This window comes from Macaca mulatta, chromosome 15, assembly GCF_049350105.2.
Source record: "Macaca mulatta isolate MMU2019108-1 chromosome 15, T2T-MMU8v2.0, whole genome shotgun sequence".
Taxonomy (NCBI): Eukaryota; Metazoa; Chordata; class Mammalia; order Primates; family Cercopithecidae; genus Macaca; species Macaca mulatta.
In genome coordinates this window covers 854,749-880,221 of record NC_133420.1, presented here as the reverse complement: position 1 = coordinate 880,221, position 25,473 = coordinate 854,749, and the positions used below count along the sequence as shown (strand labels likewise).

At 43.1% G+C, this 25,473-nt stretch overlaps 1 long non-coding RNA gene across 1 annotated transcript; it reads left to right on the top strand.

Moving 5' to 3' along the window:
• The first annotated feature begins 7,111 nt into the window (after positions 1 to 7,111).
• Positions 7,112 to 24,848, top strand: LOC144334892 (uncharacterized). The gene is made up of 2 exons (XR_013405144.1): positions 7,112 to 7,223; positions 22,841 to 24,848. It is a non-coding gene; the product is annotated as an uncharacterized LOC144334892 (long non-coding RNA).
• Positions 24,849 to 25,473: the final 625 nt, after the last annotated feature.

Below are 25,473 nucleotides of genomic sequence, written 5' to 3'. Positions count from 1 at the left end.
GGAATCTAATTTTAAACATCCTCACAGCTAGCACATCACAAAACTACAGAGCTCCAAATGCTGTAACACAAGTGCTAACAACACCTAGCCAAAAATATACGAGGCATTTCAGGCAAAAATCCCAGAATCAGAAGAACACAAGTTTTCTAAGTTCTTCAAAAGCCGGTGCTGGTTGAGGCTCTTCTGCAGACTTCAACAAAAGACACGCTAGAATTAGCCATTGACGGTAACCCTGAGTCAACACGCACAGTGTTCGGAAAAGCACAAGGCCTGCTCCGGCTTGAGACCCTGGGAACTTTCTCTGGACCGCACCGAGTGGACGACTTTGAGAACTCAAAATAACCAACAACCAGTCCATGAACAGGGAAAGAAGACTGCAGCCTCCCTGGGGACCTGGCTCCATGCCTGCCACCTTTCTTCCGGATACCTTTGCCCTTCCTGGCTCCCTCCTCCACCTGGAGATGCTCTGGGTTCAGGCCCCTCTCCAGTTGTGTCTCGGTCCACAGCTGGCTACCTGTGTGAAGCACCAGGCCTTGAAGGACCATCTCCACCTGCTTCCTGCACTCACTTCCCACCCAGTTCCACCATGACACCCAGGCTCTGGCTGCTCTCAGGGATCAGGGCCGCCAGGCTCCCCTCACAGGCTCCAACTGGAGTCCTGCCCCCTGGTTTTCAGCAACACTTGGGACTTTCTCCTGGAAACTCTCGGCTCTGGGCTTTCGTGAACTGCGCCATCCAGCTCTTCTCTGGACTCTAAGCAGGGCCTTCTCTGGGTCTTCCAACCCTTCCTCCATTTCCAAATGTGGGCTTTCCTTTGGCCTCCTCTCTCCAGACATGCACGCCTCACACGCTGGCTACTTGACGTGCACTTCTACCTAAGAGGCTCCCAAATGCTCCCTGCTCCAGATTTCCCCCAAGCCTCCTCCTGTATTTCCAAACTTGCAGCTTGCAGTGGTGTCTCTAAGTATCTCTGAGTCAGGTCCACACTTGCTTCTCCTGATTTCCGGCAAAGCGCAACGGCGACCTCGGGGTGCAGACTCGCAGCTTTATCCGCCTTCCTGTACTCCCTCTTCCCCTCCTGACCCAGGCACCGAATTGCTCAGCTCACTGGCTGCCTTCTCTCCTCCTCCGGCCACAGCGAGTGCCCTGCATGAGCCTGCCCTGTCACCCCCCGGCTCCACGGCATGCCGCACATCAGAGACACGATTCTCTCCGAAACCCTCAGTGGTTCCCTAGTATCCCACAGGTAAGGACTTCCACATTCTGGCCCCAATCTAACTTTCTGGCCTCAGATATGCACATGCATATTTTATCTATGCAAAGAGAGTACAGGTCTCACACCCGCTCTCATTCCTGGGCTCCTAGTTCCTCTTAAAGGTGCTGTATGAGGTACCTATGCACTTTCCAAACACTAACTGAATATGCGCTTGGAGAACACTTACTTGATAATTTTGTGGCATTGTCGGATAACGTGGACAAAGTGAGAACTACGCAGGTGTGTGGATGCTGCCTTGCCCAGACCTCACTTACCCAGACACTCCCAGATGCTCAAGGTGACCAGCCCTATTGGTGCACAGGCAGGCACAGGCTGCACCCCCACAGCTGGGCCCCACGAGCTGAACTATAATTACGAAGCTGCTGTTTGCTCCTAAATCTGTTTATGCTGGTGCATTTCTTACACATTACTGAAACCAATAAAGTATGACTCCAAAGAGTCAATAATTGTATGAAAACTAAGTTGGATGCCTTTCAAAGACTTAATATAGGGGAATTTTTTTTTCATTTTAATCTTTTTAAAATTGCTATCAAATTAGGTGTGAGCAAAAAATATATACAATGTTTGAGGAAATAATTTTTAACGGTTTCATATCTAACATACCTTGCTTCTCTTGTGTTGCCTATTCTCTTCTAGAAGAATAAAAACTGTGGCAGGCCTGCGATGGCTGTGGTTGAGGAAAGAGGCCACAGCCACAGCCAGCAGAACCATGCTCAGCAGCAGCCTAGCCCCGCGTGGAAGAGGCGTGAACACCCTCGGGAGAGGTGGATGTGCACTAACGGTTCCCAGCTCTGACCTCTTTGATTAACTGAATGCAGTGATTGGTTTTATCTGAACGTCAGACAAAAGGGTGTCTACGTCCAGGAAAGACTCTAAACACTCTGGACGCTGCTGGGGCAGATGGTGACCTTGACCCAGTGATACCACTCTCCAGTGGGCAGCCAACCCAGTCTCCTAATCGTAAAGGACATTCATCGCAACACTACGAAAAAGAAACACTACTGTTCTGACCCAGAAAAGTGAAATGTAAAACATAAAATGCACAGGTTCTAACTAAGAGGCAGACAGACCGGGCACGGTGGCTCACGCCTGTAATCCCAACCCCTTGGAAGGCCAAGGCGGGTGGATCACTTGAGGTCACGAGTTCGAGACCAGCCTGGTCAACATGGTGAAACCCCATCTCTACTAAAAATGCAAAAATTACCCAGATGTGGTGGCGGGCACCTGTAATCCCAGCTACCTAGGAGGCTGAAGCAGGAGAATTGCTTGAACCTGGGAGGTGGAGGTTGCAGTGAGCCAAGATCACACCACCGCACTCTAGCCTGGGCAACTCCTTCTCAAAAAAACATAACGTAAAATAAAATAAAAGGCAGACAAACAAAGGAGATTTCCTCTGATCTTAAAAACAGAAGTATTTGTTTCACAGCGTGGATAATTGAAGATCTGCATAGAAATCACCTAGGGTCCCGCCCTCCCTCACAACAGACTGGGATAGAGGGAAGGAGGGCAGGAGGTGGGCCCCTTGTCCACGAAAGCCTCCTCCCACCCCATCCCCTTCCTCAGGAGGGCGGCCTGCCCAGTGCAGGCTCCCTTCTCCCCAGGTAAGACCCTGGCGTCTCTACAGGAACACCCACCTCCCTTCCCTGCAATCCACTCCAGCTGCTCACGGCCAGTCAAGGGGGGGCGCTCTTCAGAGAGGAGCAAACGGTTTGGAGGACAGCCTGAACTCCAACGTCCCAGGTGTGGCTTGCCAGGAAGCACAGAGGAAGGATGCAGGTCCCGAGAAGGAGGAGGCGCAGGAGGACGATGAGAGAGAAGAGAGAGAGACAAGAGAGGCAGACTGCCCAGCGGGGGGCTGAGCACAGGACCTGGCTGAGGTCTCCTGGGGAGGGGCAGAGGCAAACAGGCTGCTGCTTCTAGGCTGCTCGGGAAGATACAAGCTCGAAGGGGCTGCAAGGCAGGACTCACTGAGGAGCAGTCATGTGGATGCCCCGCCTCTCACATGGCACACACTGACAACATGCAACTCACATGCAACACAACACAACACGCATGTACAATGTGCTTATACAACACTGACAACACACACTGCACACAAACACACACAACCTATACAACACATACCCAATACATGCAACTCACAACACAATGTGCATTTATAACACACTCATACGACACATAACCAATACATGCAACTCACAACACAACATGTGCGTACAACACACTCATACACACATACAGCACACGTAAGTTACATACAACACAACACGCATGAACAATGCACTCATACAGCACACACAACACACAACTCACATACAACATGCACATGCAACACACTCATACAACACACAACACTCATACAACACACAACACACGTAACTCACAACACAACATGCACACACAACACTCATACAACATACATACAATACATGCAACTCACAACATACACATACAACACACTCATACAGCTCACGTACAACACATGCAACTCACGTTCAACACAACATGCACGTACAACACACTCGTACAACACAACACTCATACAATGTACACACAATACATGCAACTCACAACACAACATACACATACAATACACTCATACAACACATACAACACATGCAACTCACGCACAACACAGCATGCACGTACAACACTCATACAACATATAACACATACAACATACACACAACACACGCAACTCAACACAAATACATGTACAATTCACTCACAACACACAACACTCATACAACACACAACACATGCAACACATAAACACATGTACAACACACTGATACAACACACAACACTCATACATCACACACAATACATGCAACTCATATACGACATACACATACACACATACAACACACAACACTCATACAATATACAAAGCATGCAACTCACAAATACACGTACAACACACTCATACAACACACAACACTCAAACATACAATAAGTGCAACTCAACACAATATGCACATACAACACACATACAACCCCTGCAACTCACATACAACACAACACACTCATACAACACATTCATACAACACACACTATACAGATTCTAAGTATGAAATAGAAAACAGCACACGCACAGTTTCTAAATTTGATGAAAGCTTTTTTCAAGAAAGTCGTCCAACATTCAAACTGGTACCATGTCCTCATTTTCAGCTGCTGTTCAGATTCAAGCATTTTTATCATCTACTCTATGAATTATAATAATACAGCATAAACCCATTTTTCATTTTACACCCACTTTGCTGTGGGGTGCTCCAAAACAGGGGCCAGGAGCCTCAGAGTCGTCCCTCGGAACAAAACACAACCGACACTCAGAGGCCAGGAAGGGAACTCGGGGTGGTGACACACACTCTCTCATCTGCAGAGTTCTGCTTCAAATACTTTACACGTAACCAGGGCTGGAACGGGTTGGTGAGGGTACAGACATGGCAAACTGAGAAGAAACTGGCAGGTGGAGAAAGATCAGTCAAAATCCAAGGAAAAATGCTGAACATTTTCCACAAATAGTTCACACAACAGATGATACTCAGGCTACTGAAAGTTTATTGAGAGGGGTCTTGCTCCAAAGAAAAAGTTCTCTCCCAAAGTTATCAAAGTTTCACAGCAGGCACCTGCCCCCAACACACCATCTTCCGAGGGCCTAGGAGTCAAAAAGAAGGTAAGACAGTAGTAAGGGTACAGGGGGAGGAGAGCGGGAGGGGACCGAGAACTCGGAACCAAGAGATGGGCGGACACTGAATGCCTGACTCCAAGGTTATCACCTCAGAAAACAAGTCTGTTTAAGTCCGTAGTAACAGTGTTAGTACTTTCACTGAACCTGCACTCAACACTGGAGAACCTCCCTGTGTTATGAAGACGATCTGAAAAATAACATTAATTCACAACGTAGAGTGATGATTCAGCCACAGAAAATAAAACTGACATAATCCACTACAAGTCACACTATGTCTTTCTTTAAGACTGGTTTATGATGCAGAAAAGAGGCAGTTTGAGATCTAAAATACTTAAACTGGCAAACACCTTGTTTCCCTGAATTCTCACAACCGTGGCATCAGCTAGAGTAAGACAGAGTGGTTTTCAGAGCTTCCAGAACAGCAGAACAGATCAATCATAAATATGCAAAAGTGATCTGAAAATAGAATTAATTAATATTCCACGTTTTGGCTTAAACTAGTCATGTGATTTCCAATAAGTGGGAAACATTCACACCAATTTTTATAAGAAAGTTCAATGTGAACACATAGTACAGAACATTGCCTTTGTTTTGGAATTTATTTATTTAATATGACAATTTCATTTGTATTTAGTTATTCCTGATGTTGAATGCTCATCTTTATTAATGATGAGCTACCCATTTTCTGACTGAGGAAACAGAAAATTGTCACTGCCTAACAGCAATACTCAAAACAGCCTGTATGAAAGGAAAAGGTATATCTGTGTGCACACAGATGCATACACATGCATACACGTACCTATACATGTACACACGTGTGTACATATGTGCATACACATACACACATACACGTGTATGCACGTGCACACGTGCATGCACATGTACACGTGTGTGCATGAGCGCACATGCATGCACACATACGCACATACATGCATACACACGCATATGCACATACACGTACACTCATATACACACATACATATACACACGTACACATGCACACACATACATGCATATACACGTGCACATGGACACGTGGACACGCACATACACACGCATACACACATGCACACACATGCATGCGTACATGCATATGTAAGTATCATCTCAGGTACGTGGATTCAAAATTCTGATGCAAACGAATAATTACAAAACAGGGTAGGGTGTCAACAAGTGAGAATTGAGATGAAAGTTCTGATATGTTCCAGAGACAATACGGGAGGTCGTCACATCACATAAATATCTTACCCATTTTAAACGTGACAATTCCTGCCAACATCGGCCTGGATTAAGATGATTTCATTGACATAAGGAACAGAAAATATAATATTTATTCTAATGAGATTCTGTAATCATTACATTATTTTCACAATTATAAGTAATCACTAAATAACTTCCTCCCAAGGATCTAAAAATAAAAATAAGATAACAAAAGAAGGTCACAGTCCTGACAGCTTTATCATGCAAATCACAACTGTGAAAATTAAGCATGTTTTTGAGACTATGCCCTCCTCAAATATCCTTCCTGGAATTTTGTACCAGTAATGGCTGGTAATTCATTGTTATACCAGCTGGAAAGTATATCATTTGGGGTATGTGAAGTAAACATGTAAAGAGAAATGACCACACACACCTGAAACCAGGCCTCATTTCACAACTGTTTCCTACTTTCGATTTGCTTAGTTTACTTCATGAGGTATCTCGAGGAGAGAAAGCAGAGCTGGGATCTGCCCTGAGGCTGCTTCGGGAAGAGCTGGGTGGGCACCAAGACCCTCAGGCCGAGGGCTGAGCTGCGTGGCTATGACCCCATCACTGCAGCTCCCCAAGCGTGTGTCCCTGTGTGTCACGCAAACCCCTGCCACACAGGTGACACACGCCACACGCCTGACACAGGCTCAGCACACAGGGAGCTGCAGGGGCCTTTGAAAGCAGTATGCTGAGAATAGATAGGGCTCAAGGACAGTATCTCCAATTGAACTTTTAATGAACTCCCGTAGGCGCCAAGAAGGCGGGCAGATAAGGAAGAGCATAGAAACAAAGAACTGAGTAGAAGGTTACATCTGGGAAAAGAAAGTTTGTTTTGCATTGCATTCTTTCTGCTGACGTGGGGTTTATGGAGTATAAATAAAGTGAGGCGGAGGCTCTGAGCGCGGCCGCCATGTTCTCTGTGTGTCTTTGTCTTTTGTGTGTTCTTTCATTCTCCACCACCCCCGGCACGGACCCCAACAAGTGGCGCAGCGAGCAGGGTCAGCACGGGTGAGTAGGGGAGAACAAGAAGGGGAACCCCCTAGGGGCGGGTAAGGCCCGGATATTGTTAAGGGGAACCTTCTTAAGCTTTCATTATGGGGAATTCCATCTCTCTGGCCTCAGAATATTTACGGCTGTTTCAAGGACTGTTGCTGTCTATAGGAGTAAAAGTGAAAGAAAAAGACTTTGAAGTGATGGTTTGCCCATGTGGAACAACATTGTTACTGGTTTCAGTATCAGACTAAAGTGCAGCTGAATCGCAGAGAATGGTTACAGGTAGTAAAAACTCTGCTTAGAGCTCTCCAGTTAGGGGATATTATGCCTCTAAAATTGTGGACCTTGTGTGACTCTATCACTCAGACATTAGAGTTACTTGAGACTGATTCAGAGTGTGGTAATGTAGCCACAGGAGGAAAGATATCTGAGGATTTGGAAAAAATAAAAATAAAATAAATCTGAAATGGAGCCCATTTGTGCCAGGATAACAGAGGATGGGGGGGGGGGTAGCAAAAGGGGGAGAAGAGAAAAAGCCAGCTCTTCCTTCTTCTAAGGGAAATTCTGACATGCAGTGTATTATGGAAATGCTTCAACAAATATTACAGATATATTCTTCTAATTCACCTTTGCGAGCTTTCCCTGTTTCTTTTCCTTCTGCCCTGTTAAAAGAGGATTTTCCAGTGCCTCCAACCCCCCGGCTTCCTTATCTTTACCTTTGTTTGGCAAAGTTGAAGCCCTGTTCACATCAGACATACTTTAAATTTATACTAAACACCTGTTTAATATGTTAAAACCAGTGTATATGTATATCTTATTGTTTGTTAAAATATTATGAGTATTTCAATAGTCAATAAATAAACACATTAATATTAACTATTAATATTAATATAGTATTAATAACCCCAGCTAGGAAATTGTTATGTTATAGGGGTGCATAGGTTCCACCAATTTACACTCCAAACAGAAGTTGAATATTCGAGCTGCTTAATACATTAACTACCTCTTGATATTTTCTGTGTTTTTAAATTTTAACCATTGTATTGTGTATGTAATGATTCTCAATTTGGTATTAATATACATATTTCCTAGTGAGTAATGATGTTAGACATATAGGTTTATTGTCATTTCTTTGTTCTGCTACTTTTGGTTGGGTTATTTGCCTTTTCTTATTAATATGTTGAGATTCTTTATATTTGGGGATATGAGTATTATTATATATTATATATACTTTTAATTAAAAAAAATTTAAGGAGCTGGATCTGTTTCCAATTATTTGTGCTTCTTTTGCTCCTAATGCTCAGTTTTCAAATGGTGGCAATAATGTCCAATTTAATGCCTTACAAATTAAATTTTTAAAAAGAAATGAAAGCTGCCATTTCTAACTATGGACCTCAATCTCCTTTTATCCTTGGTCTTCTTGATATTTTTCATCAGAAAATTTGATAATTCCTATAGACTGGAAGACTTTGGGGAAGGCTTTTCTTGATCGTTCTCAGTGGTTACAATTGCACAGCTGGTAAATGAACAAGGCACATGTATAGGCTAGAAAAAATGTTATGTGTGATCCCCCTGGACCCACTGAGGAACAACTCACAGGCACGGACCAATATGCTACTCTTAATGCTCAGGCTGGTTTAGATGATGTTGCCTTTACTCAAATCAAGACTTTGTTTTTAAGGGCCTGAAATAAGGTAGAGATAACAGGAAAATGTTCCCTTTCCTCTGTGAAGATTTTACAGGGCACAAATGAACTATATTCAGATTTCGTAGCCCGTCTTCAGGATGCTGTCTTCAAAATTGTGGGTGCTGGCCTTGCTTCAAAAATTGTGTTATAAACATTGTCTTTTAAAAATGCTTATGCTGACTGTTAAAAATTGTTAAAATCGTTAAAGGCCAATGGGGCCAATTTAGATAAATATATTAAAACTTGTGTTAGTGTTGGAGGGGCTATTTATGATGCTCAATTATTTGCTGGAGCTTTGTCTAAAGCCTTAAAAGGAAATAACAGACAAGGTGTTTGTTTGCAGTGTGGTAAACCTAGACATTTCAAAAAAAAGAATGTCATAAAAATTGAACACTTTTATCCCTCAAGGCAGAAAGCTGCCTTCAGAGGTGTACAAATATTGTGGTAAAGGTCGACATTGGACAAATAAATGTCGTTCCAAAACTGATAAAAGTGGAAATTTACTGTCTCCTCTCCTGGGAAACGGGAGCCGGGGCCCACAGGCTTGGGGCCCCAACAATTACAATAGAAGTCTACTACAATATTCAGTGAGCAATGGCCTACAACATTAAGGAATAAATTCAAGTCCTCCTTAAGGATCCCACACCTTACCCCAGTTTCTCAGCTTTATGCGGCAACTAAGCAGAGCGCCGCTGCTGACTTAGCTATTACTCAGCCTTATACTTTGTCTCCTAATAGAGGAGTATATAAATTAGCTATTAGAGTGTGTGGCCCTTTGCCAAAAGGACATGATATTACTAATAAAATGTTTATTTTGGTACAAGTTTCACAATTTATACGCCTAGAGGCAGGGGAACGTATTCTCAATAGAGAGGGTTTCGTAGCACAGAAAAAACTGTTTTTTGGGAAACTTTAGTTTCTAATCAAAAGCCCTTATGTTCATTGCACATTAATGGGATAGTTTTAAAAGAGTTAATTGATACGGGGGTGAATATGTCTATTATTTGTTTAAATTAGTGGCCTATACAATGGGAAAAAAGACAAGTTTCAATTATACTCACTGGCTTGGGTGCTGCTTCTGTGATTTATCAAGACGTAGAACCTTTAACCTGTGTCGGTCCTAAAGGTCAACAAGGTCAAGTGTTTTTTTTAATTTTTATATTGTTCCTATCAATATTAATTTTTGGGAACAAGATCTTTCACAACAATTTGCTGCTTTTTTAAACATTCCTCATATTTCCTCAGCTGCCAAAAATAAGATGTTCAAAATGGGCTACAATCCTTTAAACTCATAGCCACCACTCCTATTTAGGTGAAACAGTGACTATTATTTAAAGAAATACTTAGGACTCTAAAAGAGTAAGTCAAAAAACAAATGGCCGAGAGGAATATAAAGCCACGTATTTCTGCATGGAATTCCTGTCTTTGTCTTGTCTTAAAATTATAAATGTTTACATTAAACCTAGGGAAAGTTTACAGCCTGGTCTTCCTAATCCTGCCCTTATCCCACAAAGTTAAAACCAGAGAAAAGCAGCAAGATGCTTTTGTATCATTACAAACTCAGCTTTCTTTCTACTCACTTAATATTGCCACAGAAAAAATTTAACTGGATTTTCTTATCAATATTTAGGTTATACCTTGGGGGCACAAAATATTCGACCCCAAAAAATTCAAATTCGACGTGATCATTTAAAAACATTAAATGATTTTCAAAAGCTTCTAGGAGACATTAATTGGATGCGTCCTGTTTTAGGAATACCAACATATCAGTTATAACATCTTTTTTCTATTCTAGAAGGAGACAGTCACTTGGACAACTCACGGCATTTAACTCCTTTGGCTTTACAGGAACTCCAGCCTGTTGAAGAGCAACTTCAAAAGGCCCTTCCTTTTGTTTATTTCATACTTTACCTTCTCCCACAGGAATGATTCATCAAACTAGTCGACCACTAAAATGGATCTTTTTGTCCAATAAAATATCTAAACGCTTGGCTACTTATATCGATCGTTTAGCTGAACTGATCATCAAAGGACGGCATCACTGTCGACAACTTTGGGGAGGAGATCCTTCCTTAATTATCTCTCAATTCACTCATAGTCAGATCACTTATCTTCTTGCAACTTCTGATTCTTGGCAAGAAGCTTCATCAATCTTGAGTTACAGTTTATCCTTATCCCTCGGTGCAATAGGGAGAATTGTTTGCTATTCTCATGGTCTTACTTGATTTCCCTACTACTGGTTGTAACATTGTTAGTGATTCTCAATACGCCGTTTATGTTACTTCTTATATTTCTCAGGCCACTTTACCTCTTTGTACTACTTCTTCTCTTCAGAAATTATTTTCTTTGTTGTCCTTTACTTTGAGCCAACGTCGAGCTCCTTTATTCATCACTCATCTTCGTTCTCATTCTCAACTTTCTGGGCCATTAGTTCATGGTAATACTCAGATTGATTTGCTTTTAATCGGCCACCTACATGCTGCAGAACAAAAATATACTCTACATCACACTAATAGTTCTGGCCTTCAACGATGGTTTCATTTAACTCATAAACAAGCTCGTTCTCTTATTCGAGCTTGTCCTTCCTGTGCTCCTTTGAGCATTCCATCCTTCCAACCTGGGGTTAATCCACGAGGTGTCCCTTCTTTTAGACGATTAAAGTATGTTCATCATACCATTGATACCTTTTCTCATTTCTGTTATTACTCATCTCTTAGCTTATTTCGCCATCATGGGCATTCCTCATACTTAAAACTAATAATGCCCCTGCCTATGTCTCTCGTAAATTACAAGTTTTCTTACAGCAATACAATATTCAACATATCACCGGTATCCCGGGCAACAGTCAAGGTCAAGCCATCATTGAGCGCACAAATTTAACTTTAAAAACTTAACTATTAAAACAAAACAAAAAGGGGGAAATGAGCCCCCCAGAAACCAGATTTTGAAACCAGATTTTGAAGGTTCTTTTTACCTTAATTTTTTTGAATCAATGGAGACAATTGCAAGACTCTGCTGTCGTAACCCATCTTTCCTCAACTCCCTCGGTGATAGTCCCTGCTGACAGTTTAAAGGTTTGGTATCCTAATGAAGAAGGTAAGCATGTTCAAGGGCAAGTTCTAAAACAGGGACGGGGCTATGCTCTTGTCCTTACAGGGAGTGGACCTGAGTTGTTTCCTACAAGATGATTGAAACCCTGTTGAAAAGAAAACTGGATTCAGCATGCATTTCTTCCTTTGTTAGATGTGCCTCGGCGGGAGACTTATTTCTCTTAGTGAGGCTTTGTATGAATATTGGACTTATATTCCCTTTCCACCCTTGTATCAGGGAGTCGCCTGAGAGGAGGCGGAAATTAAGGTTTTCACCAATAACATTACTTGGATGCCATCCCCCATATGGACAAGGACAACATAGAACGGGAAACAGCAATTATAATCAGCACATACCAATTTGGAGTGGAAGGACTTCCAATATGTATGGGAAATAGTCCTCATTGTCTCCGAAAATCACATGAAGCTTGGGCTGTTCGTTATAATCATAGTCATGTGGCTGCTAATACTGTTATTATTGTAACTAGAAGTTTTTAATATAATCATACTGTATATAGTAATGAAACTATTCCTAGTTCTTTACTTTTTTGTCCTATTCTAGACGTTTCTCCTAATATTGAGGTGCTGGAGTGACAATAATGTCGGGGAACTAAACCCCGGATTTTATTAGAATACAACGGGATGCAAATAACTGATTGAAGTGTGCACGGTGATTTTCAAACAAAATTTAGTCACATACCTTTGAAATGACACTGGGTAAATAAAAGTATTGCTGCTAACAGTAATGAAACCTTGGTATGGCGTGAAGGAGGCCTGAAGTACAGAGTTATTTTTGGAAGTTGTTAGTTGCAGGCGATGCCATTAGCACTTTTGTGGGGAATATGCCCCTTAATCTTTCTAACCCAAATAACTCCTTTCATATTCAGTTATATCGGAATACCTCCTGATATATTATTTCTTGTGTCCGTAAGCCCCACCTATTATTAGCAGGAAATTTGACATGGGATAATCTTACGGGGATTGTTAATAGTACAGATACGTGTACATTTTTGTCTTGCCTCAATCATTCCTGGTGGCACAATTTTACTGAGGATATTTATATCCTCAGGGCTCGTAAGGAAATTTGGCTACCTGTTAACCTTACGTGACCATGGGGGGCATCACCTCCTGAGACTTATATTTGGACTTCTCTCCAGTGAACCCTCCGTGCCCTTGGACTTATAATTGCCTCGGTGATGAGCCTTGTCGCCATGGTCTCCACTGCAGCCATAGCAGGACTCGCTCTTCGTCAAAGCATACAAAATGCTGAATTTATGCAGCAATGGCACGAACAATCTCACCGGTTATGGCTTCAACAACGAAACATTGATTCTCAACTTGCTGAAAGATTGGACAACATGGAGCAAGCATTGACATGGCTTGGAGATCAGCTCACTGTACTCAGTACTCGGATGACATTACAATGTGATTGGAACTCCACTCAATTTTGTGTAACGCCTGTGCCTTTTAACATCTCTCAAAATTGGACTGTAATCCGAAAATTATTAGTAGGCCATAAAAATATTAGTTTGGACATCCAAGAGCTCACTCAGAACATTTCCGAAGCATTTCAACAACAATTACATGTGTTGTCCGGAACTGTAACCCTTCAGGAGCTGGGTCAGCGCCTTGCTTTAACCCATGGACCCAGATGAAGATATGGATTTCTACAATCTCTGGAAGTATATTGCTTTGGGCACTTGGATTGGGTCTACTTCTTTTGGTGATTCGATGCTCCCTCCGTCGCCTCCAAAAACAAAAGAAAACACAAGAACAAATATGGGCTACCTTTTTAGGATTGAGGCAAAACAAAAAAAAAGGGGGGGGGGAAATGCAGGGGCCTTTGAAAGCAGTATGCTGAGAATAGATAGGGCTCAAGGACAGTATCTCCAATTGAACTTTTAATGAACTCCCGTAGGCGCCAAGAAGGCGGGCAGATAAGGAAGAGCATAGAAACAAAGAACTGAGTAGAAGGTTACATCTGGGAAAAGAAAGTTTGTTTTGCATTGCATTCTTTCTGCTGACGTGGGGTTTATGGAGTATAAATAAAGTGAGGTGGAGGCTCTGAGCGCGGCCGCCATGTTCTCTGTGTGTCTTTGTCTTTTGTGTGTTCTTTCATTCTCCACCACCCCCGGCACGGACCCCAACAGGGAGCGATCGGTAAGTGGTGACTAGAGAGAAGTGACGGCCTTCAGCGTGGACGGAGAAAACAGGCCACAGACTCACAGAGGAAACGCCACAGATCCACAGACGGAGAAAACACCACAGACGCACGGACGGAGGAAACACCACAGACGCACGGAGGGAAGAAAAGCGCCACAGACGCATGGAGGGAGGAAAAGTGCCACAGACGCAGGGACGAAAGAAATGCCACTGACACACGGATGGAAGAAACACCACAGACGCATGGATGGAGGAAACGTGCCACAGAGGCACACACGGAGAAAACAGGCCACAGATGCACGAACGGAGGAAACGCCACACATGCACGGACGGAGGAAACAGGGCAGAGACGCCCACACACCAGTGTGGAACGTCGGACAGGAACGTCCTGGCCATGCACTGTCCACTCCCCCTAGAGACTTCCCACCCCAGAGCACTCAGGATGGCTGTGGAGCGCCTGCCACGCACCCCAGAGGCGAAGCTGGGGAGCCAGAGATGAACAGGTTCACGTCCATCAAATGCAGCTGCAGTCCCTGTAATAACTGCAGGTCACTATTAAACAGAAGGGCACCTCACTTGGAATAAAAGCACTCTGCATAAAAGAACTAAAGATTGGCTGGAGACAGCTTAGAAACCGTCACCATTATTCTTGTTAGTGACAGCGAAGCTTCAAGAGTGGTCATTTTTCCTGTAGAAATCCCACAGAGGTGATTCCTGGAACTCATTTAGAATATTTCTTTCCCAGAAACCACACAACCAAGAACTTAATAGTGCCGTCTCTTGACCAGAAAGATTCAGATTTCTGATGAAACTAAACCCTGTCCAGCCTCCTGATTCTAGAAGATGCTATACAGAAAAGCTAACTCAAAGGGGTCTCATTTCTTTTGTCGTCCATGACACATATAAAAAAAAATTTTAAATATTCAAAAAATGTAGGAATTGTACAGTGAATACCCATGTGTCTACCCCCTGGATCACAGATTAGATTTAAATGTAAAGTTCTAAAGGTTCCCAGCTAAGGAAACGTGCAGTGTAAGCCTCTACCTGGTTAGAACCAAGGGGAATGGAATGAGCTTTCCCCAGCCTTGCTGCTCAGCTGGGAGGAGCTGCCACAGCTCAGCCACCCCACCCCAGAGCACCCAGGATGGCTGTGGAGTTCCTGCCACCCACCCCAGACGTGAGGCTGGATAACCAATCGCGGTGTTAAGAATGAGCCAGCCTTTAGAGGCCATGTGGTCTATACTTGAATAGAAAATGTTCCAGGAAACTAAAGATTCCAATGCGTGTGCTGAATTCCTAACCATTTGAAACCCAGGCTCCTCATCTATATACAAAGAACAACGCTCTCTCCTGGGAAAGCATTTCAGAAGCACGAAAAAGGATCCACATGAGAGCAGCTGAAAACTACAAGGCATCATGCAATTATAAACCTTTTTCTATATCTTTGTTTCAAGGAATGTCAGCATTCTAAATATTGCAGTTCATCCCACATCACCTTTCAGGAGCAAATCATAACGATCAAAACTATCAGCAGAATCACTACCAGCTCAGTCACCACGTGCTTCTTCTTCCCGCATGACAATTCCTGCAGAACGATGGGACCATCCCAGAATGGCTCCCTGCCATCATGTGCCCATTCTCCTTCCCCAGGGAGCTATTCCTGTACTCATGGGGCATGGGAAACCTGTATAACGTCACCAGAAAGTCCTTGTTTGACTTACACACTTCCCAGAAGGACTGATTTTATCCAGACTCCTAACTGTGTCAAACACTAAACCTGAAAAATCATCAAGAAACCAAAGAAATGTAAGGCCAGGTCCTGCCCCAGGTGCATGGCTACTAGGGGAGAAATAGAAAATGAGACATGAAAGGAAAGTTTTAAGATATTCAGACCATCACTGGATGATTCCAGGAACCCATTACAGATCATTGCTGTTCCTAATAACAGGAAAGAAATTCTAAAATCCCAACAGGCATGGTGAGTCCCTCACTTGCATGAAGTGAAAATAATAATCCATCACTCTCTTCAAAAGGACAAAAGAAAAACTCTACTTCCTCTTCATATTAATTTGTGTAAAGCAACTTAAGTGAGAAAATCTTAATGTCTGGACTGTGATATCAATAGCAAAATAATCCCAAGATTCCCAATTAAAAGATACAGACGGCCTGAATGACTTTAAAACAAGAAAAACTGACTATATGCTGCCTACAAAAAACTCAGTTCAGCCGCAAAGACACACATAGACTAAATGTGAAGGGATGGAAAAACACATTCCACATTAATGGAAATCAAAAGTGAGCAAGAGTAGCCATATTTATTTCAGATCAATCACAATTTAAGTCAAAAACTGTAAAAAGGAGAAGAAAAGGTAATTATATAATAAAGAGATCAAAATAGCAAAAGGATATAACAATTACGAGTATATGTGCACCCAACAACAAAGCACTCAGATATGTAAAGCAAATATTAGTAGATCTAAATAGAAAGAGAGGTCTGGCGCAGTGCCTCATGCCTATAATCCCAGCATTTTGGGAGGGATGTGGAGGCAGGTGGATCACCTGAGGTCAGGAGTTTAATACCAGTCTGGCCAACATGGTGAAACCTTCTCTCTACTAATACAAAAAATTAGCCCAGCATGGTGGCACATGCCTGTAATCCCAGCTACTTGGGAGGCTGAGCCAGGAGAATCACTTGAACTCAGGAGGTGGAGGTTGCAATGAGTTGAGATTGCACCTCTGCACTCCAGCCTAGGCAACAACAGCAAAACTCTGTCTCAAATAAATTTATATATACATAAATACACACACACACACACATATATATATGTGTGCGTGTATATATATATATATATATATATATATGGAGAGAGAGAGAGACAGAGAGAGACAGGGAGACACCAACACAACAATAGTAGGAGCTTCAAAATCCCACTGTCAGCACTGGAGGTCATCTAGACAAAAAATAACAACAAAACATCAAATTTAAAGTCCAGTGTAGACCAAATGGACCTATCAGACATTTACAGAACATTTCATCCAACAGATACATAATGCACATTCTTCTCCTCAGCACATGGAACATTCTCTAGAATCCACCACATGTTAGGCTACAAAAGAATTCTCAATACATTTTTTCTAAAATTGAAATAACATCTAGGATATTCTCAGACTCTAACAGAATAAAGCTATAAATCAACAACAAGGAACAGACACTTCTCAAAAGAAGACATTTATGCAGCCAATAGAGACATGAAAAAATGCTCATAATATAGAATGAGACCACCACTTCTCCTGTTGTCTTTCCCAACTTTTCCCCGTCTCCCCTTTTCCCTAGTTTATAAGACAGGAGAAGGGGGAGAAAACAAAAAGTTGGAAGGAAACAGAAGTAAGATAAATAGCTAGACGACCTTGGCACCACCACCTGGCCCTGGTGGTTAAAATAATAATAATAATATTAACCCCTGACCCAAACTACTAGTGTTATCTGTAAATTCCAGACATTGTCTGAGAAAGCACTGTAAAACGTTTTGTTCTGTTAGCTGATGCATGTAGCCTCCCATCATGTTTTGTCTGCGGCTAGTCCTGCTACAATAATCACTCGCCATCAGAGAAATGCAAATCAAAACCACAATGAGATACCATCTCACACCAGTTAGAATGGCGATCATTAAAAAGTCAGGAAACAACAGGTGCTGGAGAGGATGTGGAGAAATAGGAACACTTTTACACTGTTGGTGGGACTGTACACTAGTTCAACCATCGTGGAAAACAGTGTGGTCATTCCTCAAGGATCTAGTACTAGAAATACCATTTGACTCAGCCATCCCAATACTGGGTACATACCCAAAGGATTATAAATCATGCTGCTATAAAGACACATGTACATGTATGTTTATTGCGGCACTATTCACAACAGCAAAGACTTGGAACTAATCCAAATGTCCATCAATGACAGACTGGATTAAGAAAATGTGGCACATATACACCATGGTATACTATGCAGCCATAAAAAAGGATGAGTTCATGTCCTTTGTAGGGACATGGATGGAGCTGGAAACCATCATTCTCAGCAAACTATCGCAAGGACAGAAAACTAAACACCGCAAGTTCTCACTCATAGGTGGGAAATGAACAGTGAGATCACTTGGACACAGGAAAGGAAACATCACACACTGGAGCCTGTTGTGGGGAGGGGGGAGGCGGGAGGAGGGAGGGATAGCATTAGGAGATATACCTAATGTAAATGATGAGTTAATGGGTGCAGCATACCAACTTGGCACGTGAATACACATGTAATAAACCTGCACATTGTGCACATGTACTCTAGAACAAAAAGTTTAATTAAAAAAAAAATCAACAACAAGGAGAACTTTCAAAACTGTATAAATACATAGAAATTACACAATATGCCCTTGAATAGCCAATGGGTCAATGAAGAAATGAAGAAGGAAATTTAAAAATTTCTTGAAATAAATGAAAACAGAAACACAACATATCAAAGTTTATGGTATACAGCAAAAGCAGTATTAAGAGGAAAGTTTATAACAATGAACTCCTACATTTAAAAAACAGATTTAAAATAAACAACCTAACAACGAACTGCAATGAGCTAGAAGAGCAAGAACAAATCAAATCCAAAAGTGGTAGAAGAAAAGAAATAACAAAGATCAAAGAGGAACTAAATAAACTTGAAACTAACAAATATAAAAATGAAGAAAAAAATATTGGTTTTTTGAAAAGATAAATAAAATAGACAAACCATTAGCTACACTAAGCAAACAAAAAGAAATCCCAAAGAAATAAAATTAGAAACAGAAAAGGAGAATGATAGTTGATACTACAGAAATACAAGGGATCATTACAGACTATTTTGAACAATTGTATGTCAACAGATTGGAAAATCTAGAAGAAATGGATAAATTCCCGGACACGTACAACCTACCAAGATGGAACCAAGAAGAAACGGAAATCCTGAAGAGACCAATAATGAGTAACACGTATGACTAAGTAATAATAAAAAGTCTCCCAACAAAGAAAACCCCAGAACTAGGTGACTTCGCAGCTGAACTCTACACATTTTTATTTCAATTCTTCTCAAACTATCCCAAAAGTATTGAAGAGGAGGGAATTCTGCCAAGTTCATTCTTCAAGACCAGCATTACCCTGATACCAAAATAAGGCAAGGACACAATAAAAAGAGAAAACTATAGGTCAATATTCCTGATGAACACAGATGCAAAAATCCTCAACAAAATACTAACAAACTGAATCCAACAGCAAATCAAAAAGATTATACACCATGATCAAGTGGGATTTATCCCACGATGCAAGGATTGCTCATCAAACACAAATCAATAATCATGCTACATCACATCAACAGAATTAAGGACAAAAACCATAATATCATTTCGATAGATACAGAAAAAGCATTTGATAAAATTCAACGCTGCTTCATGATAGAAAGTCTCAACAAACGAGGCACTGAAGGAAACATACCTCAACACAATAAAGGCCATATGTGACAAACCCACAGCTAACATAATGGGGAATGGGGAAACACTAAGAGCTTTTTCTCTGAGATCTGTAAAAGACAAGGACGCCCACTTGTGCCACTCCTATTCAACACAGCACTGAACGTCCTAGTCAAGAGCAGTCAGGCAAGAGAAAGAAATCAAGGGCACCCAAAGTGGAAAGGAGGCACTCTAATTATCTGTTTTCAGACAATGTGCTCTTATATATTAAAAAAAAAAAAAAGACTCCAGCAAAAATCTCTTTGAACTGATAAACAAATTCAGTAAAGTTACAGAATACAAAATCAACATATAAATATCAGTAGCATTTCTATAGACCAACAATGAGCCAGTGAAAAAAGAAATCAAGAAAGCAATCCCATTTAACTACAAAAATATAAAATAAAAATAAAAATACCTCAGAAGAAATCTAACCCAGAAGGTTAAAGATCTCTATGAGGAAAACGATATTCTACCCTCGGAAGGTAGAACAGTGGCTTCTAGAGACAGGAAAGGGCGGCGGGAAGGCAGAAAGGGAGAGGTTGTCTAATGGATACAAAATTACATCTAGATAGTAAAAATAAGGGTTAGTGTGCTATAGCCTTGTAGGGTGACTATAGTTTACAATTTATTGTATATTTTCAAGCAGCTAGAAGAGAGGATTTTAAATATTCCCAGCATTAAGAAATGACAAATGTTTGAGATGATGGACATGCTAATTACCCTGAGTTGCTAATTACACACGAAAAACATGTATTGAAATATCATACTGTATCCCATGGATATGTACTATAATGTGTCCATTAAAAATAATAATTGTTAAAAACCCAAGGGTCATTTCTCATGTGTCCTTTGTCAGTGTTGTGGTCCATTGGTGGAGACCTAGCCATTTGCAAGTAAGACTATAGTCACTTGAGCTGAAAGCAAATGAATCGTCACAAAAATTACCACTGGCACCGAGTCTTCTTTCCAGAATTTCCTGCCCACAGCACTGCCACAGTCACTGTGGGCAGGAAAGACACACTAGCACCCAAGTTTCAACCCCAGTAAAGTTGATGCTTTTATTTCTCTGGTTTGGAATAGGTGTGTGTTCATAATTTACGTTTACTCCAACTGTCCCCTTGCTTAAATAGCTTCTTAAGGATAACTTCCTCTTACTAAATCCCAACAGCTTCTGAGCATCCATTATATTCTCCAAAGTAAATAAAAAGAGAAAACGTGTTGAAACCCTGATAATGTTCACTTAAGAATCCAGCATGATGTACAGCTTGAAATGGCTACTCCACCTTGTTCCTTTACATGACTTTTAAAGTAGCCCCAGTTATTATACATAATTGAAGTCATAATTTCTGCAATACCATTAGGTCCACGAACGGTGGGGCCAGGGGACTTCAAAGTCTGTCTCCGATTTTTTTTTTTTTTAAAAAGGAAAGCTCATGAGAGTAGGTAATGAAAATAAATATTCACACAACTCGGAACAGGGGATGGTGAAACATAAAGCTCCAGCCTGGCACAGGTGTCCAGCCAGTGAGGGTGGGGACACAGACTCATACGGTCCCCACAATCCCTCAGAAATGCCACAGACAGGTGGGTGGCCTGAGACAGAGCCAGGCTCCGAATTCCGGGAGCTGTCTGGCTCATGTGCACCTCATGTGGTCCACACTGCACGAGGATGCCCAACGTCACCAGTCCCGGTGCAGAACACAAGAATGCCCCATGGCATGAGCCCCCGCTGCACAGCATAGCCCGAAGGTGCCAGCTCAGACTCCTACACACGCTGGTCACCAAGGCACTGCCCTCCAGGAAGGAGGACCCCAGAGGTCGTGGCAGGGTGAGGTTCTGCTCTTCATCATCCGCGAGCAGAGGGGAAAGTCCCAGCAGACATTTGGGGAGCCTCTACACGTGGTTCTGGGACTCTGAGTGGAGGTTCAAAGATGTCCCCAGGTACGCCAGACTCAAACCTAAAAAAGACCCATTCTTCCAGATATGCCCAGACTGGAACCTATATAGGCCATCCTTCCTAGCTTTTCTCTGGAAAAGCAGGCTTAAAAGAGTATCGACTAAAAGGGGCCACCAGGAAGACAGAAGTCCTATCTTTAAAAAAAGATTTTTTTTTTTTTTTTTTAAAAAAGAGGCACTGAGGCTCTGACCCATCTGAGCACAGAGTACATGCTCGGCAGCCTCTGTCAGAGCAGAGCAAGTACACACATGCTCTCCATGCCCTGTGCTCCCAGCACCCGTGCTCCCCGCACCCATGCTTCACACGCCCGTGCTCCCCACACCCGTTCTCCCCGCACCCGTCCTCTCCACGCCCATGCTCCCTACACCTATCTGTGCTCCCCATGCCTATGCTCCCTGCAGCCGTGCTCCCCGCACTGTGCTCCCTGCGCCCATGTCTGCTCCTCGAGCTCTCTTCCACTGGTTTCCTCTGTACATCCCTCTTGATAGTCACTGTCACCTCGAATCACCTGGCTAAATGGAGGTAAAGCAAAAGTCTAGAGTAGCACATTGGAGGACAGAGTGGAAGTGGCTATTTACCAAGCAGGGCTATGAGATGAGCGCATCTGATCCCCATTAATCCTGACGGTCAGTTGATTAGCCCTGTTCAACAGCTGGGGACACTGAGGTGTGGAAGGACGGGCTTGCTTACCCCAGACGATGCTGACAGTGTGGGCCCAGCCCAGTCCCACAGCCACCAGGAGGAGGCTCCTCACTGGGCAGGCGCGGAGGTGCAGCCCAGAGAACGCTTGGGACCCTGGCACAGACTCCTCAGGAAGGAAACAGAAAGGCCCACAGAGACTCAAGCAGCACAGAAGAAGGTCACCCACAAGTTAAAAATAGATGTTTGTGCTTTACCGTCCCAGAGTGCTAAAAATCCAACCCACTCACACGCACAGCCTGACGTGAGCCTGGCCTCCTGCAGCACTGGGCTAAGCGAGAGACGTACCTGCCTCTCTCCCGACAATAGCAGACTTGGCAGCTATTCTTCAATGTACTTGACACGCTTCCGTGAGGGATTAAGCGACACTCTGTCGACACTGGCTAAGTTTAATCCTGACACAGCCAACCATCTAGATCTGCAGTGAACAAACAACTTACTTTGGATGATTCTGCCACTAACAAAGACCCTGAATCTCCCACCAAAGCTTAGTGACACGACTTACCTTTCTGTTTTCATTTCAGGTACACTGGCCCACATGATCTAATTTACCTGCTGATAATGCCTTGGAAAGACCACCAGGGGGCCCCACACCATTTTCAGCTTTAGAGGGATGTGAATTTCCCTTTGATGAGAAAGGTGATGGGGAAATAAAACAAGGATCCAAAACAGATGCCTGTGTGTTTCCTGGGAGTGATAAAGTCAGGAACTGCCTCTGTGTGTCAGGCGAGGGAGTAACAGAGACAATGGCACCAACTCCTGAGACAGAGGACCTGATGCATGGTGCAGCTACCGCCTGTGGCCAAGGAAATTCCAGGGAATGTAGACCCCAGTTGTATGGTACAGCCACCATGTGCGACCACAGAAATTCCAGGAATGCAGACCCTCAGTCACATGGTACAGCCACTATCTGCAGCCACAGAAATTCCAGAGAACGCAGACCCTCAGACACATGGTACAGCCACTATCTATGGCCATGGAAATTCCAAGGAATGCAGACCCTCAGTCACATGGTACAGCCACCATATATGGCCACGGAAATTCCGAGGAATGCATACCCCAGTCGCATGGTGCAGCCACAGCCTGCAGCCACAGAAATTCTGGAGAACGCAGACCCCAGTCGCATGGTACAGCCACTACCTATGGCCATGGAAATTCCAGAGAACAGAGACCCTCATTCCCATGGTACAGCCACCACCTATGGCCACGGAAATTCAGGGGAACGCAGACCCTCAGTCACATGGTACAGCTACCACCTGTAGTCACAGAAATCCTGGGGAACACAGACTCCAGTCGCATGGTGCAGCTACCACCTATGGTCACAGAAATCCTGGGGAACACAGACTCCAGTCGCATGGTGCAGCCACCACCTGCAGTCACGGAAATTCCAGGGAATGCAGACCCCAGTCACATGGTACAGCCACCATCTATGGCCACGGAAATTCCAGGGAACATAGACACCAGTCGCATGGTGCAGCCACCACCTGTGGCCATGGAAATTCTGGGGAATGCAGGCCCCAGTCTCTAAAGTATGAACTTCACTGCAGTGAATGTGGAAGAGTTACTCTCTGTGCAGAGCTCAGTATCCAGAAGGGGAGATGGCCCCAGGAATGCCTTCCTCCTCTTCAGAGCTCAGGGCCTAGGGCTGACACCCTTGGGAGGGGTCCTTGTTCAGCAATTGTGCCTGGAGAGGGTCCCCCAACACTCACCGTGCACCTCCTAGGAGCGGAGGCTACAACAGGGAGCCAGAGACCAAGCTCTGCTCAGACAACAGTGAGCTGATGGCCTTCCACTCTAAGTTCAATAGGGACCCAGGGACCAAGCTCTGCTCAGACAACAGTGAGTTGATGGCCTTCCACTCTAAGTTCAACAGGGACCCAGGGACCAAGCTCTGCTCAGACAATAGTGAGCAGATGGCCTTCCACTCTAAGTTCAACAGGGACCCAGGGACAAAGTTCTGCTGAGACAACAGTGAACTGATGGCCTTCCACTCTAAGTTCCAACTGCATGGAATGTGTATTCCATGAATGCTTGTTAAATGAATGATTCATATAAGGTCATCTGCGCTGACCTTTGCTGGTCTGCTGACTGTGAGCTTCAGAGCATAGGCCTCATTCCTGGAGCAGCCAGCTCTTCCCAGAGCGACGGCCACTGCAGGGCAAAGCCCAGAGCTTGTCCTGCAGCAACACACTCAGGACCCTGCGCTGGGCACGCTGGGGGCCTCTCCAGCAGAAGATCCCCAGCCCTGACCTTGCAATACCAGTGAACCCCAGGGGAGTCCCAAGTGCTCAAAATCATGTAAATGTCCATTGTGATTTAACATATCAATTTTAGAAGAAAGGGCATATTGCCACCTCCCTCCTCAAATTAGGGACTATAAATCGATCCATCACCCTAACTGAGACTCTGCCTTAAATTCTGCTAAAACTACCATCCAAACACTCAAATTTACATTAGCGTTAAGGGAAAAAAAAAAACTAAAACAAACACCTGTAAGAAACGGTCAAGTAACCTGTGATACATCAACCCAAAGATTAAACATGAAAACAATGAAGTAGCAAGATATTAAAAGAATATAAACTCTATGTACATCATGGCCCAAGGTTCTAAAATTACACAGAGACAAAGACTGGAATGGAAGGGGGATATGTTTACAGATACATTTTTTATTTTTTAATTTTTAATATTACTTCTCTAATGTATGATTTGACTAACCAGATAATTCAGCAAAAAATAAAAAAATTAATTGTGCCTATAGATAAATATGTAAAGAATCCTTTTCTCTGATGCCGATGGAATTAGTTTGGGTCTGACCCACAGTCTTCAACCTTTTAATTAAGACACAAAAATCATCTTTCAAGCTGTTAGGAAAAAAAGAAGAAAAAGATTGAAAACCAGGAGCCCAGAAGAAAAGGACTCGCTATGTATCACAGCGTCTCTCCACGCCTCTCCACCCCGGACAGTGCTCCCTCTTTCCCCATTTTCATACCTACTGCACAAAACACTTAGTAAAGAACTATCTCAATTCATGAGTCACACAGCACAAAGGGCCAGTGTCGCTGCCAAACATACCCTGCAGCCCCAAAACGAAGAGGCAACTGGTTCCTTCCTTCCTCAGTGAAGGAAGAATGAGAGGCTGCTGGTTGTCATTTTAAAT